Below are 18,750 nucleotides of genomic sequence, written 5' to 3'. Positions count from 1 at the left end.
GAATTGAGACTTGCCTAAAGAAAGTATGTAAATGCAAGTTTTTGGGCAAAAAAGGTTCAGTTGACTGATTAATGTTACAAGAAGTAATAAAATATGTTGTTAAAATTGTTTTCCTATTTTCAAAAGAAGGTGGGGCTTCCTAAAACTTGGTAAGAAGTTATTGTACAGTTTTGAACCTTTTCTGTACAATAACTTCCTGATATTGGAAGTAATTGTATGTTTGGAAGCTCCACCCCCTTGGTGTATCGAGATTTAATGAACTGCTGCCAGTAAAGGAAAATATACAGGTTCGTGATACAAGCTATACTCAAAACATTAATACATGTATAATTATGTATTTACCTAAGTTGTATGACGTTGGAAACTTTCAATATTAAATGAGTTAACTAAAACAGATGAAAGCTAAAAAAAATATGTATAGTAAAACGTATGAGAGAGAAAGAATTTTCATAGATTTGAACAATCAAATTGCCCCTTTTTAATTATGATAAATGCTAAGTTGCTTAAATTTGTCCACTGTTAGTGTCCCTTTACACATTTACATCTACTGACATGTATCAAATTCTAGAATTTAAAAAACGAAACGAATTAATGATCTTAAACAATTGTCACTATTTTTTCAATACTTTTCCCTTTTATTTTATCAAAACCTCAAATATTTAAAACGTCAATATCTCAGGTCCTGAGGTGACTTTATCATAAAAAAAAGTTATCCAACCAGGATCTGTTATTTTTCATACCGATTATTTGTTAGAATATTTATTAATCTTCACATTTTTTTCAAAGTGCGTTAATATGGTCGATATCAACGCACTTTGGAAAAAAATATACTTTTTCAAAGTGCGTTAGCTTAGTCCCAAATTTAACGCACTTTGAATTTTTTTTCAAAGTGCGTTGTAACATATATGGTATTTATAAAATAAACAACTTCACATTCTAGCCAATCACCACAGGAACTTAATCAGGGTTTCTGCATTAGAAACGCCTTAACATGTGGTCCAAGTGTTGAGTCATCATTGAAATTGCTTTAAAAATCTATATTTTTTTTAACTGATGGCAGGCAATAATGGTCAGCTTCCTTTGATGTTCCCCAATGTCTGCGTCAATGCCGTTTGGGCGAATCTTCATAATAAAAGCTCTTTTTCCATTTCTTTCCTTAAATAATTCTAATTTTCGAAATCTAAACCTTTCGAGATACTGTAATTCAACTAAAACTAATTACTGTAATTTTTATTTTTGAAACATATGCATTACCACATACATACATGGGGATATCACTGATAATCTTTTTTTTTTGTAAACTTCAAACGATTCTAAGAAAAATATATTCTTTTAAAAATCTGCCTAGAAAGACAATATAAAAGAGATATACAGGTACTTATTATTTTTCTGAATGAAAAACAGAAGCAATCTAATATTATTTAATTTAAGTCATAAAACTTAACAATTAACTTAGTTTTCATTGTAGTACTAACAAATCTTTGAGTTTTCATGATTGTCTTCCATTTTTTATGTGACATTATGTTCATGGATGTCACAACAGTATCATTATGTCACAATTAATCAAACTAACAATCAGATTCAAAATCAATGATCAAAATCAAATATGGGAAAGAAGCTCTATGTTATTCGATAGTTACAATAACCTGACCGTGAATATTTTCTAAACTTGTGACATGATATTTAATCTTTTTCAAAGAAAAAATTTGTTTGTATCATCTGTCCTTAATTAAAATTTTCACTTTTATCTGATTAAAAAAGTATTAATATTTTAATGTAAATTTTAGTGAATTTATATTTTATCAACTTTTTTGTATTCCGCCTCTCAAAGTCAAAATTTTGCCTCAATGTAGATTAAATATTGAACTTAAAAATCGTATCTCAGATTTTTGATAAATCTTCTTATTCAAAAGTTACATCCATTTGTCTTTCAATGTTACCAATTTATTAGCCCAATTCTACATTTCCCCAATAATTCACGGACTGAGCAAGATATCAAAAATATGAGATACGGTTTTGTGAACACATATTTGAGACGCATTTTGGCCAGTTTTCAGAGAATTTGGTCAATAAATAAGGGAGCTGAATCCTTTGAAATAATACATTACAGTAGAGGGCAAAAACCCATTACACAACAAATTCTGCCAAAGCTAGAAATATATGACACCTTGGAGATTCAGCTTTGGATACCTGTCACTTATCCATATTTCCTATGCATATTAACAAGAATGGGAGGTTCTATTCTTTATTTAGGTGCTTTTAATGAAGTAAAATAGGTTCAATTCTGAATCAGGAAGATTTCCCGGCAAAATGGCAAGAGCTAAGCTCCACCTCCTATTTCATGGTCATTAGTGACCTGTTAGATCTACTTCCCTTAATCTAGAGTCCCTGTAGTTTAATACTGATAACCTCTGAGTGGCTAGTGAAGAATTCCCCAAGTGGTCACAGTGATTTATTGCGCCTTTCAGAAGCAGGCAGTTACAGACCAAATCAGAAGCTCCAATAACGGCACATTCACATGTGTTAGTGTTTATGTTTGATTATTGTTAAATAATTAGAAAATCATTTAATAATCAGCAAGAATTTTTCATGCATTATAAAGCAGTGCTTAGCCTTGTTTTCTATGCCAAAAATCTCCAAATTGGCAAAAATCTTGAAAAAAGCTTTGGTGTATCCTTAAGATGCCGCTGCAAATATGTGATTGACATACAGGTGTTCTTTGACTTGCATAATGACTTAAAGACTCTTTCTCTGAAGGACATAACCGATTCTATTTTTACGTACTTCTTCCTCGAATGCTTTCACTGACTGAAATAACGTTAATTTTACCTGTAGATCTGTCCACCTGTAGACCTATCGATCTGTAGACCTATCGATCTGTCAACCTGCAGACATGCAGATCTGTCGATCTGTAGACCTATCAACCTGCGAACCTGTGCACCTATGATTCTGTCCATATGTAGACCTGTCAATCAGTAGACACGTCGACTCGTAGACCTGTGAACCTCTAGTCTTGTCGAGCTGCATACAAGTCGAACTGCAGACCTGTACATCTGTCAAACTGTAGATCTGTCAGACTATAAATCTGTCGTCTTGTAGACCTGTTGTTCTGTAGACTAGTTAACCCATCTTGATTATCTTGTAAGCTTCTATACTTTTTTGAATATAAATTTATTATAAAACTGTCGTATAATTGCAAATTCCATTGTTTGTAAGGACGTTTGGCATGTACTACAGACACATTCATAATCATATTCATGTTTGATTATTAATAAAATAATTTGTTATGATACATACGTATTTATATACACATTAAATAATTCATAAAATGTACATATAAAATAAAGATTAATTTTGATTTCATTTTTAATTTATAAAAATGAATATTGCTCATTAATGTACACATTTTTTTCTAAATAGTTTTTCGTAAAAACAACTTGGGTCGAAATATTATCATTTTCAACTTTGATAGTAACATAGTTTATTGGTTTTCTCATTTCTCAGTAGGCTCCACCCATTAAATTAATAAACCCCGCTTACTGGGACTGCTTTGACTGATTTCTGGGACAGCTGGAACTGCTTTAGAACCGCTGTTGGGCTGGACTGGTACGTTGGACTGCTTTAGCAGTCACAAAAAGCAGTCACTGGGAATTTATTGTTTCAGGTTGTGTCTGGTTGGTATTGTACGTGATAAGTAATGTTGTGGTCTCTAATTCTTTAAAAGTTTCCTTGACTTATTGCCTTTTTGAATAGAGGTTATTCCAATTTATCTGGGTATAAGCTTACTGACCAACTTTACTGTATTATTAATTTAAGAATATATGAATTAATATTTGTCCAATAAATAGAAAAATTCTGCTGTAAAACATCATTTTCTTTTTTTTATGATTGTTTCAAGATAAAGAACTTGAAATTCTTTCATTATGGTGATTTACGCATCTTGAAATCTTTTCATGCTATTAATTATTTTGGAAACATCATACTTTTAAAGTAAGGGTTTATGTCATCGAGTTCTTGATCTGTATATTTTCGTATAGTTTTTTTTAAATTTTGTTTTGCTTCTTCCAAGAAGTCTTGCTGTTTGTTTCCAAATACACCATCAATATTGATTTAGTAGTTGAAATTTCTATTGGCGTAATTTCTAATTCGAGTGTTTGAAAATATTTTATAGGTTTTTCCACATCTTTTATCCACTTACAATGACCACTTAACAAAAATTAAAGCATACTTTCTAATGTCCTCTAAATCTGTCTCATGATTATTTATCATATCGAAGTACATTAATATGTAGATTGACAAATGGTTATAGGCAAACATACATAATGTATCATGTAAAGATTTAATTGATCCTTGATTTGTCATATCTCCTTTCTCTAGTGCTTTTGCAGACAACTGTACTACCATATCTCTTGTTTTTATCAATAGAATATAAAGAAACAGATAATGGAAAATACGGTTTTCATCATCCATAAACATTAAACTTTTTAACATTAATTGCTTAATAATTTCTGTTGTTTTCAAAAAGAAATAATTAAAAGAATTCTTTTCCACTTTTAAATTAATAGTGATTTCTTATTCTGGAATAGAAATCATTTTTAGCCTGGCTTCTTATAAACATCATTACAATAAATTACAATTGACAGGGTTTTCTCTTATACTAAACAAAGTAAAGTCTAGCTTGTTTACTGGATTGTTCATACTCCATATCTGTAAATGTATATATTGATTTTACATTTGGATTTTTGTTTCTCCAGGAATCTACTAAATTAAATTTTGACTTTTTTTATTTCAAAGTTTGTTCATAGGATTAGTTTCTCTAACATATTATTAGATTTTTTTTCACAATTTGACTGGTAATCTTGTATTGCATTCATTTCAAATAACATGATAATAAAATTGTCTAAAATTTTCTTTAAAAGACTGATTTTAACCATAACAATTAAGCACAGTTTTTTTTATGTTATGCACCCATATATATGATATGATGAAATTTCCTTAACCATCACTATAATCTAGAAATTTTGATTTCATTTACGTTATAAAAAAGGATTAATGTCCCTCTTGCATTTGATTTTCCTGAGCTGATAAGTATATCATTTGCCCATAAGGAAAAGACTGAATTTTTCTCTGATTCTTGTAAACAATAGACAGATGGTTTAAAGTTTCTTTTTAAAACATGTATCCTAAAGAATCATGCAAATCTTTGTATTTAAAAAAATTGCAAATGCATTTTAAAAATTTATTTTCGGTTTGCACACTCTTTTTTTTGCTGCTTTTACTCTACATTCACCGATCACTAACCAGCACGAATATGCGTCTCACCTACCCTCGCCATTTACTCATCGGTCGATCACCGTTCAATTTTGAATACTGAACGATTTAGAGACTGTTTAATTCAAAATATGCGATTTCTTTTTTAGTAAATTGATAATAATAATTTTCTATTGATTTCAACAGAGTCGCCCTAGGGGTGGTAGCGACGGGAGTAGTGTTGATTATACTGTGCACAGGTAAGTGAATTAATCTATTCCCAAAAATGACAAAGTATCCACCACAAGAACTTACTTGATTGAAGAGTGCACGAAAAAAATCACATACGTTGTTATTGGCGTTTACCCCACAACATTGAATGTTTTTTACAATCAATATTTTATGCAATAGAAAGAATGTAGATTTAATAATAAAAAATTACGGGAATTTTTTGGGGGAAACATCATGGGAAAACGGGGTTTTTGAAAATTCGTGCTAGCGGCTATATGTACTAAATCAAACAAATCTTGTAGCCCTGTAACTAGTACAATTAAATATATACATTTTCTAGTATTCAAACAGTCACTTTTTGTACTAAAATGTTCTCTTTGGACGCATTAAAAACGATTTAAAATAAATCATCTTTGGACTGTATTACAAAGACACTAAGCACATTGCTAATAAAAATGTTTAAGTATAACGACATGGAAACAAGTTCATTGCTATATTATTTATTGATTGTCTTTTGTTTCCCATCTGATACTAGAATTTTTTACTCGTCATATATTACATGTACCCATGACGAACTTTAATTTTTTTGCCTCCGTTTTTTTCTTTCGCCATTTTCGCCCTAATATGGTTGGGCGAATTTTTAAAAGGGGCGAATTTAAAGAGTATAATTTCTGAAACAAAACTGTGACTGGACAAATTTAAAACGGGTTTAAACTGTTTTCAAAGGTGAAAAGATGAAAATAAAGCGGCAGCGAAGGTAACCTTGTATACAATAATAAAATAAAAGTATCTTCATCAGGTAGCATACATTCAAGTTCGTACAAATCCTGACCCCTGGGAGTAGGGTGGGGCCACAACTGAGGATCAAAGTTTTACATAGGAATGCATAGGATAACTTTTTAAAACATCTTCTCAAGATCAGCAAAGCCAAGATTGGCCAAAGTTATATTGAAGCATCTTCGTATAGTGTGGATTCAATTTTGTTCAAATCATGACCCATTGGACAAGGGTGGGGCCATAATAGCTGATCAAGTTTTAAGTAGGATTGGAAAGAAAATTTCATCGAAATTATTCTTCTCGAGAATAGAAAAGCTTCAATTGTTTATATATTATTGATATGAAAGCATCCTCGGGTAATGTAGATTCAAGTTTGTTCAAATCATGACCTGCGCGGTTAAGTGTTGCCACAATGGGTGATCAATAATTATGTAGGAATACATAGAAAAAATCGTGAAAATTCTTCACAAGAACAAGAAAGCCATTATGATCATAGATATAAAGCATTGAAAAAGGTAATGAAGACTTAAATTTGTTCCAATCATGTCCAATCAGGAGAATAGCAGAGAAAATAATGTGGATCATAGTTAAACAACGGAAATCAATATAAAGGATATATCAATAAAGAATTAAATCTTATAAATAATAAAAATAAACATTATGTATCACCTCTTGTCCTTGGAGTTTGACTCGCAATTGAAAAACTTTAACCTTCGCTAAGAGCTGACATAGTGGGGGGGAGCATCATTATTTCACATTCAAATCCGTCGCAGCCACAGATGGAACTCACGACCTTCCAAACACAATGAGCTATGGTTACAGTGCTGTTATTGAAGTAGGAAGCAATGATGCACTGTATAGTTTTAGAATTAAAATTTTCTAGGGAATAGACAAGGTTAAAAGGTCATAAAAGAACAAAAAAAAAATTAAAACGAAAACGTCTAGTACTGCGTACAGAACAACACTACAAACTGTAAATTTAATGAATAATTAATAAATTTAAAACAATACAAGAGGATCAGGAAAAGGTGATTGTGCAAAGGCCTATTAACGCGGGGTGGTGGTTACTGTTTTACTCGGTTTAGTTTCTATTAATAGTAAATGTTTATTTAGGTGCCCCCCATACCCCATTTTTATTGTTGTAAGTTGAAACACTTGCAAGTATTTGTTTTTTATTTTGGAAAAGCTAAATAAAAAGTAAGACAACCCCTTTTGTGTTCGGAACATCGAACCAATTTAGGTTTATTCGAGCATTTGCTAATATGCAAGATCTACGATTTAAATATGTATTAAAATGTAAGGGTAAATATATGCATCTTTTTCAAGTCCGACTTAATTTCAATGCTGAATCACGAAAACCTGCAAGTACTTAATTATGCATATGTTTTAATTACACTGCATTCGTAAATTTTTTAAACTTTATTCGTTTTCGTTAGTTATGTGCATTATATATATGAACCACAGGTACTTGACATTACATATAAAATCATATTTCTTATTTTTAAAAAAACAAACCAGAAACCCCATCCTTATCTACATTGCTAAAAAAAAAATAGTTTTAGCATATATTTTGTATGTTGTGTAAATGTATTTTTTCAAAGGATCCTGTCGATGTAGAATTTATTCTTTATTGTAATTATTTTAACCATTTTCTGCAAAAAGTATTTATACCTTCATTTACTTTGATTGTGACGTCACAGTTACGTTACATCATATATTAAACGTAATAGAAAACTGTCACTGCACTGTATGTAATTTGAAATTGAAATCTGGATGGCAGTGAAAAGGTTAAACAAGAAAACATATTAACAACACATGAAACTCATCATACTGTAGGTAAATAATAAATCACTTTTGGACATAAAAAAGCATGAAAAATTCAAGATGTGCTTGTGAAACACTTGTGCCCCCGTATTGCAACTTTTAGGGTAGGTTAAACTTTCTCAAAAAAACTTGTGAAAAATAAAAGCCTTAGCACAGTCTGTTGAAAAGTTATGAACAAGGTGAAAGTTTTTTAAGTAGGTCAGGGTCAAAGGGTCAAAATTATTGGTTTCAAAAGGAGGGTCTTGTCACAAGGATTGCATAGGTGAATATGAAAATTCTAGCCTTAACCGTTCAAAAGTCATTCACAAGGATAAAGTATTTATAAAAAAAAGTATGTCCAACTTCTTGGTCAAGGTCGAAGGATCAAAGTTATTAATAATAAAGGTCTTGTGACAAGGATTGTATGTGTATAGAATAAAAGCCCAAGCACTAACTGTTAAAGTTATGGCTAAGATTAATTAAAATTGGGTAAAATTTTGTAAAACTTGATCAGATAGCAAGGCCAATGTCAAAATTGATGGTATCCGAAGAAAGGTCTTTTTACAAGGAATACTCATGTGAAATATGAATGCTATAGCCTCAAAAAATCAAATGTTTTGGCCTAGGTTTTTGTGGACAAACAGACAGATAGGCAGACAAAACTACAGGGCAAAAACTATATACAAATACTTGAAATATTTCGACCGTGCTACCGGCATCATCAGTCGTGTTTATTTGAATGCATAGCAACTCAACAACGGACAACGTATTATGACGTCACAAAGAACATGAAAATTAAGAGGCAACGTCATGTCATGAAATTGCGCTAAAACATCTGAAAATATTGCGAGACAATAAATTGTTCATGTGAAATCACAATTTTTATAATACAAATCAAAATACTAACAAACGGGGTATATTTAAAAAGATGATATTTAAGTAAATATAAATGTATATCTATAAAAATAAGTATCACGATATCACACAAATGTTCATAAATGCAAATTAAAGACAGAAGTGTTTCCTCTTGTTGATACCAAATGGTTCATAAGACTTAAACTTTCTCTTCTTAAGATTTTCTCTATATTTACATTAAAATGTCATTCTTATACAGTTTTTAATGCCGATTATATTATAATCTTCTACTTAATGTACATCTGAATTGAAATGGGCAGCCACAGGTACATTCGTGTGCCTTCTAATTAAAGATGTATTCAAAACATGTCTTTGATATAACTTTCACCCGTTTCTTCGACATACATTATTTTGTCACATTTGTTACAAAAAAACATAAAAAACATTCCAAGATTTACAATTAATATAATTCTTTATTTGAAAGATGTTTCCGTTATTATCTTCAAACTGGCTGGTGTTCACAACAAATTAACATAAAATACATTTGTTAGCCCCACGTGGCTCACATGAATTTCCTTTCTTAGAAAATAAATTATGTTTTTTTTTTATACACTAAAATGTCTTTCAATTTTTTCTCTCTTCTGTACGCTACGATTGGGGTCTATTCGAAAGCATAGATCAGGCGATCAGAATTTTCAAGAATTGTTACCTTTAATTTAAAATGTTATGAAAATTCGGTATTCCTTTCGAATAGGTCAACACTATGGGACTAAGGTCACATCTCGATTTTTTCCTATAATTTAGTAGATCTGAGCGATTGAGTTTGTCGACCTTTGTAATTTTTTTTTACTTCATTACTTGAAAATCCTCGTTTTTGCAAGTTCTTTTTTTTTATTTTATCACGTTGGTTTTGATAGTTTTCCTCTGTAGAGAAAATAGACGTGCTTTTAGACCAAGGCCATACGAATTTGAACTTTTTTGTAGATTCGGGATGGCTGGAGGTTTTGTTAAAGTATAAATGTTTGTCAGTTGGTTTGTAGTAAAGATGTGTTGTAAGATATTTGTTTTCCAGAGAAAAAGAAACATGAAGGAGCTCTGTTTTTATTTTTGAAAAACGCAGCTCAAGGTGGATTCTGGGGTGAATATTATTTGCAGTCATATGGAAATAATGTAGTTCATATTCTGTCCCCATCCAGATACAAAAAATGTCGTCAATATATCTTAGACAAAAAGGAAGTTGTTGTGTGCAATTCACCAAAAGGACATTTTTCCCTTTCTCCATCAATAAACAGGCATAGATTCGTTAAAGGTTTGACCCAATAGCGGTGCCTTCAGTTTGTATATAAGGTTTATTGTTGAAACTAAAAAAAATTGGGGGGGGGGGCAATTTCATTGCATGACATTCAATTGTAAAGAATATGTTGCAGGATAAACAAAATGCATGATAACAATCTTAAAATATAAGCGATAGTTGGGCGAGGGTAAGAAAACGTGATAGAGGGCGAGACTTACGTTTTCGACTCGAGTGTATGCATATGAATATCTGCATTTTATTAAGAACTTGAAAATTTCCCGTAATTTTACCTGTACGCAATGAGCTGTTAACTTTGACGTCATAGTTCATTTGACTTCATAATTATGACGTCATATACTCAACCAATTATTGTGTAACATAACTATGTTACTACAGTTGTTTATTTTGTAAAGTTTCCGAAGATAGAATGAAAGGCCTAAAGCTTTACTGGAGTTTTTTTTTTGTTCTTCTTCTTTATTTTAAGTGTATATATATATATATATATATATATATATATATATATATATATATATATATATATATATAAGCGTAAGCGCTTTCTTCATTATTTCTTCAGGCGTTTTACATTTCAAAACAATTCAAAAATGTGTACAATTTAGCTAGAAGAGTCTGCACAATAGTAAGCGACGAAAAAACAAGAGATGAACGTCTAGATGAATTGAAAAAGTATTTTCTTGAACAATGTTATCCTTCCGGAATCATTGAGGACGGGATAAAAAAGGCCACATAAATCGACAGAGAAACACTTCTTAATTCCTCAAAAAGTGACAATCCGGATGCCTCAATATTAACCGCTTTTAAATACCTACAATCCGAAGAACAGAAATATAACCTTAACAACCTTCTACAGACCGATGAGAAAATGTCCAAAGTGCTGGAAAAATATAAATTCATCAACAGTAAAAGACAACCAAAAACCCTCAGGAGAATATTGTGCAAATCTTTATTTCAACAACGAAATTCATACACGGTCAATACATGCTCCGATTCACGTTGTGGAACTTGCCGATATATTAAAGAGGGAAGTACATGTACTTTTACACTTGGAAATAAGAAATTCACCGTAAATGCAGAAATGACCTGTGCATCAAAAAACCTGATTTATTGTATAACATGCGCTGGATGCGGAGAATTATACATAGGAGAAACCGGAACCGCCCTTCGCACTCGTATACGAATACGAATCAACCTACCCGAGTACAGAAAAATAAAACTCAGTGAACATCTTGATATTTGTGGACAGGGACAGTTCATAGTTTATCCCTTATATAAACTCAAAACAGAAAATGTTTTAGAAAGACGGGAAAAAGAAAAACATTTTATAAAGATTTTTAAACCAGTGGTTAGAGCGTCTGCTCTAGAGTCGCGAAGTAAGGAGTCAATCCTTACGTCGCGGGTTCGAATCCCACTGCGGGACGTGGAGACCAGTCCTTCGGATGAGACCGTATAAACCGAGGCCCGGGTCGCAGTAGGTGTTGGCACGAAAAAGATCCTTCACTGCTCAAAGGCCTTGAGCGCCGAGCATAGGACAAAATTTGTAGCCCTCCACCGGCAAGTGGGGGCGTCTCCATATGAGTGAAAAATTCTCGAGAGGGACGTTAAACAATATACAATCAATCAATCAATCAATCAACAGTTTAATATAGACTGTCTCATGACTTAATTATTTATTACGCTATGAATTATGTTATTTTACTTTGACTTTATAATTGTTTCCTCTATAAGCCTTGTGACGTCATTGTATTGTTGTTGGCGTTATCAACAGGTAACGTTTTTACGTCAAATTTTTAATTGTTTTGAAATGTAAAACGTCTGAAGAAATAATGAAGAAAGCGCTTACGTTTTACTAACATTGTTGCCTTATCATTTTTTTCTAATATTTATTACCGGACACTGTGCTATTTCTTTTCATTTTTGGATATATATATATTGTAATGGTTCGGGGCCGTGGATATCGGCCTGGATAGCTCAGTGGTTAGAGCACCTGACCGGAGTTTCAGGGGGCCCGGGTTCGAGTCCCGGTCTGGTCCGCTGCATTTTCTCCTCCCCAGTTACATTTGGGGCCGTGATCGTATAGTGGTAAGTATCCCCGCCTGTCACGCGGGAGACCGGGGTTCGATTCCCGGTCCAGCCATGCATTTTCTCCTTTCCTGTTACAGATTTGGTGCCGTGCCATGCCCTGGAATTGACAGGTGAAAGACCTGCCAGGGATGAGCCTGGGTTGGGGTCTTTGGAGGGCCAAAGACCTTTAAGGAGGGAGGAATGTAATGGTTAGGGCCGTGGATATCGGCCTGGATAGCTCAGTTGGTAGAGCACCTGACTAGAGATGCAGGGGTCCCGGGTTCGATTCCCGGTCCAGCCATGCATTTTCTCCTTTCCTGTTACAGATTTGGTGCCGTTGACCACCCCTGGAATTGCAGGTGAAAGTCCTGCCAGGGGCAATAAGAACTTGGGTTGTGTCTTCGAGGGCGAAGACCATTTAAGGAGGGAGGAATGTAATGGTTAGGGCCGTGGATATCGGCCTGGATAGCTCAATCGGTAGAGCACCTGACTAGAGATACAGGGGTCCCGGGTTCGATTCCCGGTCCAGCCATGCATTTTCTCCTTTCCTGTTACATATATATATATATATATATATATATATATATATATATATATATATATATATATATATATATATATATATATATATCAAAAAATTATTTTTCCTTGGTATAGGGATAAAATAAAATCCAAATTCAAATGATAAACTCAAACTTTTATCTAAAGCGCTTTCGCCCCATGCGGGCTCATCAGTAGATTTGAAATTGTAAACAAGTTACATTATGACGTCATTCTCGTGACGTTATGTAGGCAACGTTAAACATTATGATTGTGACGTAATAATAATCACAGTTAAATGAGGCGCACAGATAAAGTTTTACAGTTCCTCTGATCAAAGTTAAGCGCCTATTATAAATGTACAATAATGGAGACATTTTATATGAAATGTACATAATAAAATAATTTGATATAAATTCCTTTTAACAGTTCAATTTTGGTTTAAACAGATTTATAAAATATTGTTCTTTGGGTTTCCGTAATTGTTCATTTTCCTCTTTTATTTTGTAAAAAGGAAATATATAAAAATGTCCTTTGCAACAAGAATCAAACTGTTCACTATATGGCGTGTTTCGTATGGTCGGATCCTTAATCTGTTGTTTGTGCACGCGAACACGGTCGGCTAATTTGGTTCCTGTTTACATTGTAAGCTTCTGAAGATTGAAAAATGAAAGCGCTAAAGCTTAGCTGAGGATTTTTGTGTTTTCTTTTTTACCTTTTTTTAAATATTGTTATCCGATTACTGAGACATTATTTAAATTTTGGATATATATATATATATATAGATAGATATATATATATATATATATATATATATATATATATATATATATATATATATATATATATATATATATATATATATATATATATATATATATATATATATATATATATATATATATATATATATATATATATATATATATATATATATATATATATATATATATATATATATATATATATATATATATATATATATATACATATCTATATATAATTCTATTAGCAAAAATATAACATTTCAGAAGGAAAATGAATGGGATGTACGTTTGATTTCACCAGGGTTTAATATCTTCAACGCAAACTCCTCTTTTCTTACTTTATTTTAACGGCTGAAATTCACATAACACCAAAGGGCTGTCAGTCCTGTTCCCCATTGCAATTTCAGATATTGATTGGAATGATTTAACAAAAATGAAAATCTGCTTTCGGACTGTCTTCTATAGTAATGACACAGGACGGATTTTGCTATAACCTCACCTGTAAATTCATGACAACGAGCTATTTTCAGTGCTCAACTTTAAAGATTTCTGAAAACGTTACTGTATTGGAACTAAACGTGTTTCTGGCCGTGCGTCAGAATTCCTGCATTATTATCTACTGGTGTTTTTGAAATATTTCCCTAATATTTTTATATGTTTATGAGTGAGAGAGAGAGAGAGAGAGAGAGAGAGCGAGAGCTGTGTAGGACAAATATTTCTTTTAATCTTATCTGTTGGTTTTCTTTTATTGCAGCTCTGGTTTATAGGCAGATTGGCGTAAAAAAAGAAATTAAAATAGGTGAGTTATATATGTGGTATTGTCAACGAGTAGCCGGTCAAATTTCGAACGATACGAGTATTTGTTAATAAAACTGGTGTTACTCGGATAAAATACATTTTACATAGTAAATACACAAATAATAAATGTTATATTGATTATAAACTCATAAAGGTATACTAACACATTACCTTCATGTAAGGTACCGTCAAACTTGATCTTGTTGTTCTAGTGGATCAAATTATTACATATATAATGTTCAAGCATTCAAGTTTCCAAAGTGGATGTGTTTCAGGGGAATTTATATATAAATTTGTACGATGTTTCGACTATACGATTCTACCATAAGTTTTTAACAATTGTAAAAACAAGCTTTCCTAGATTCTATGTAGTTGAAGTTTTTAAATTTTCTTCTTAAAGGTGAGTAGATTTGAAAATTCTTTGTTCATTTACCATACTCCTCTTGGATTTGTCGAAATGTAGCGCCGAAAAAGGATAACATTGCAAAAGGAAACCACACTAAAGGGTATTATAATGAAGTACTGTTAATTTTTTAATAGTAAAGTCCTTTTATGAAAAAGAAAATTCTGCTGCATTTACGGTTTGAAAGGTTGGAATTTTGCAGTGGGGTGAATCTCTCACGAGTCCAGATTTCAGAAGTTGATTCTGAAAAATCCCACCTTATTATCATATAAGACAGTCAAACAGATGAAGTTACAGTAGCTAAAATGTACCCATGTCTACGTTGCTGCAAAGAGCTATTGCTTTCAAAAAACGGATAAAAAGACAGTTGCAATTGGCAAAAAACCACAAGAATTCAAATGAGAGTAGTTGTTATTTTTTCAGCCATGAAAATATCAAAGTTCTATACAAATTGATATGTGTGAATTATGTTTAAGTAAATGTAATACCCCTGGTAAAATTCAAATAATGTAAACAAATACTTTTAAAATGTATTTTGATGCCTCGATACACAATATTACATCATAACAATGTTACCTTAATTTGTGAGAAAAACCATGTGAGCTTAAAAGTGCGTTGAGCTGTACAGCTTCAAATGACACAAAAATATATTTTACATTTTTGCACCGCGGCTTGCAGCATAGCTTATACTGTAACTGTTATTGGCATTTTCACATTAACAAGATCTAGGGTATTATCACGTGGTTCATTTTTAGAGGCCTACATCTTCATTTTAATAACAATACATTCTTATCATTCTTCAATGGTCATTAGTTTTTGTTTTTTTTTTTGACATCGATGAATATATGAGCAAACGCGGTAAAACGTTTTTTTTTCTTTAAAATATTTTGTTTAACTTTGAAAACAGCCTGAAATAAATGATTCAACTAGTCACCTTTGAATATCTTACCGTTCTTTCCTTGTATGGACGCTTTTAAAATTGTAAAGAATTTTTTTTTTTATGTTAAATTTTGTTTGCGGCCGATTTAATGTCTAGTATCAATTTTCTTGTTGCATTTTAATTTAGTATTGACACTTTTTAAGCGGTTGACGTATTCGCTAATCGTTTTATGGCACGTAACCAACACCGGAAACTACCACAAGGCGCTACCAATCGACAACGAAAACTGCGACAAAGCGCTACCTATAATTTGTTTAATGAAATTTTGAGCAGTATTGAAAAATTAAAATCGAAACCTTTAAATCAACATGATATAGATAAAATTACCAGCGATTTTTGTAACATTTTATTGCCTCAGCGGGGAAGACTTTTAGACGAAAAAATCAACCATCCATGAATTCATATAACAAAATTAAACCATGGTTTAATAATACCTGGCGCACAACAAGAGGAAATTTTCATTTGGCCAAACGCTATAATTGATAAAAAAAAATTCAATTGAATCTCATGAGAATCTAAAGAATAATAGTAAAGAGTATTAAAAAAAATATGGAAAAATGTATTAAAGAATTAAATAATGGGATTTTATATAAACTTAAATCATTACAAAAAGGAAAATTGAAAGAATATCAGGATATAATATAATTTTATATAACTTAAATCCAAGAAATAAAACGGGTGTTGATATAGATTCTATATTTGAATTTTAAAGAAAACAAATGAAGGTATTGTCCCAGATAATGACATAGATATTAATGTAGACTTAAGTAAAGATAGTATTCATAATCAGTCTATCACAGGTGAAGAAATAAAGAATGCAGTAAATAAGTTTAAAACAATAAAACCTCAGATGGTGATTTTGTTTTGAATGAGTATATGAAAGCAACTATTTCAAGCTTTCTGCAGCTATATGTAGAATTATTCAACGTGATTTTGATAGTGGCATAATACCAGAAAATTGGTCAATAGGGTTAATTAAACCTATTTATAAGGGTAAAGGTGACAGAAACCATCCTGAAAATTACAGACCAATTACGTTACTTTAGTTAGTTGTTTAGGAAAACTTCTCACCCGTATACTTTGTGAGCTTTTAAATACTTTTGCTGATGAGGAAGAATTAATCAATGAATCTGAAGCAGTCTTTAGAAAAGGTTTTTCCACTTTTGATAATATATTTGTTATTGATTTTCTGAGCAAAATGATCTGAATAATAAAAAAGAAGTTATTTTGTGCAAGCCTTTGATACGGTCTGGAGACATGGTTTATGGACTAAAATTTTACAGAGTGGAATTGATGGAAAATGTTTTAGCACTAGTCTTATCAAATTATTTTATTAGCTCACCTGAACCTAAGGCTCAAGTTAACTTTTCTGATTGAAATGTGTCCGTCGTCTGTCGTTGTCGTTGTTGTCGTTAACTTTTCACATTTTTGACTTCTTCTCAAAAACCACTGGGCCAATTTCAACCAAACTTGGCACAAAGTATCCTTAGATGAAGGGGATTCCAGTTTGTTTAATTGAAGGGCCACGCCCTTCAAGGGGAGATAATTCAGAAATAGTGAAAATTTGATGGTATGTTTTAAAAATCTTCTTCTCAAGAACCACTTGGCCAGGAAAATTGAAACTCATATGGTATCATCCTCAGGTAGTGTAGATTCAAATTTGTTCAAATCATGACCCCCCTGGGTAGGGTGGGGCCAAAATGGCCACCCAAAGTTTTACATAGGAATATATAGGAAAAATCTTTAAAAATCTTCTTCTCAAGAACCACTGTGCCAGGAAAGTTGAATCTCATGTGGAACCATCCTTAGGTATTGAAAGTTCAAGTTAAATCAAATCATAACCCCCCCTGGGTAGGGTGGGGCCAAAATGGCCACCCAAAATTTTACATAGGAATATATAGGAAAAATCTTTAAAAATCTTCTTCTCAAGAACCATTGAGACAGGAAAGATGAAACTCATGTGAAATTATCCTCAGGTAGTGTAGATTCACGTTTGTTCAAATCTTGATCCCCCTGGGCTAGGATGGGGCCAAAATGGCCGACCAAAGTTTTACATAGGAATATATACTCACCGTCAATAGAAACGCAACACCCTAATTTTAGGGGTGAAAATTATATACTGGATATAACTATGTACCAAAAAAGTTAGGACATCTTTTACTTTGCCAAATCAGTTATTCAACGGTTGAATGATTTTCATTCCATTACCAGAAGTTGATTTTTACCCCCCTGAACAGAAATAAAAAATTAGCATTTTAAATAAAATTATTGACAATATTTTGGGTTTTCAAGCTTTTGTACATGTTAATTATAAGTCTTGTACTAAAAGTCCAGAAAAAATATCCTTATTTCTCTTCCGGATGTGATGCCTGTATTTCCTCAAAGTAACTGAAAGCACGCATTTCCATTGCTTTTGTTGGAAATTTTCAAAATAAAGAAAAGGGAGAGCTCCAGATGCAAATATACACTACATAACGACTTTTCGGGCTCATGTGTTTTAAAAGCATGAATGACAGTTCCTTGACCGGAAGTCCAAGGGTTACAACACTATGCCAAGTTAGAGAAAATTCGACCTCAGTATCTGAAAAATAGGCATTTAAAAAAGGACAAGAATATTTATTTCGCTCAGTTTTAGACATTAATAAACTTAATGCATGGTAGAATTCGGGCTGCTTATGTTGTACCTGGCGGACTAGCACGTATTAATTGAATGGTCGGAAGGGGGGATGTTTTAAAAGTTGTGTGTTACTTTCTAAGGTCTAAAGATAATATTTAAAGTTTAAATGAAGTATCTTTGTTTTTTAAATTTACTTTTTACATTTATGTATTCATTCTTAATCTTATCTTTAAACCTTATAAAGTAACACATAACTCTAAATCATCCCCCCTTCCGACCATTCAATTAAAACGTGCTAGTCCGCCAGGTACAACATAAGCAGCCCGAATTCTGAAAACCCAAAATATTGTCAATAATTTTATTAAAAATGCAAATTTTTGATTTCTGTTCAGG

General features: G+C 32.1%; 1 protein-coding gene across 1 annotated transcript in view; it reads left to right on the top strand.

Annotated features, from left to right (window-relative positions):
• The first annotated feature begins 5,473 nt into the window (after positions 1 to 5,473).
• The window catches only part of LOC134261693 (uncharacterized), a 99,629-nt gene continuing 86,352 nt past the window's right edge, over positions 5,474 to 18,750 (top strand). Inside the window, exons 1-2 of the mRNA XM_062744104.1 lie at positions 5,474 to 5,510; positions 14,354 to 14,398. The gene's annotated coding sequence lies outside the window, so the exon portion shown is untranslated. The remainder of the gene's footprint in view (positions 5,511 to 14,353; positions 14,399 to 18,750) is intronic.

Source organism: Saccostrea cucullata, unplaced genomic scaffold (assembly GCF_032062105.1).
Source record: "Saccostrea cucullata isolate Sc308-1 unplaced genomic scaffold, CSIRO_AGI_Scuc_v1 ctg1775, whole genome shotgun sequence".
In the NCBI taxonomy this organism is placed as follows: domain Eukaryota; kingdom Metazoa; phylum Mollusca; class Bivalvia; order Ostreida; family Ostreidae; genus Saccostrea; species Saccostrea cuccullata.
Note: the sequence above shows the minus strand (reverse complement) of the source record. Positions and strands in the feature narration are given on the sequence as shown.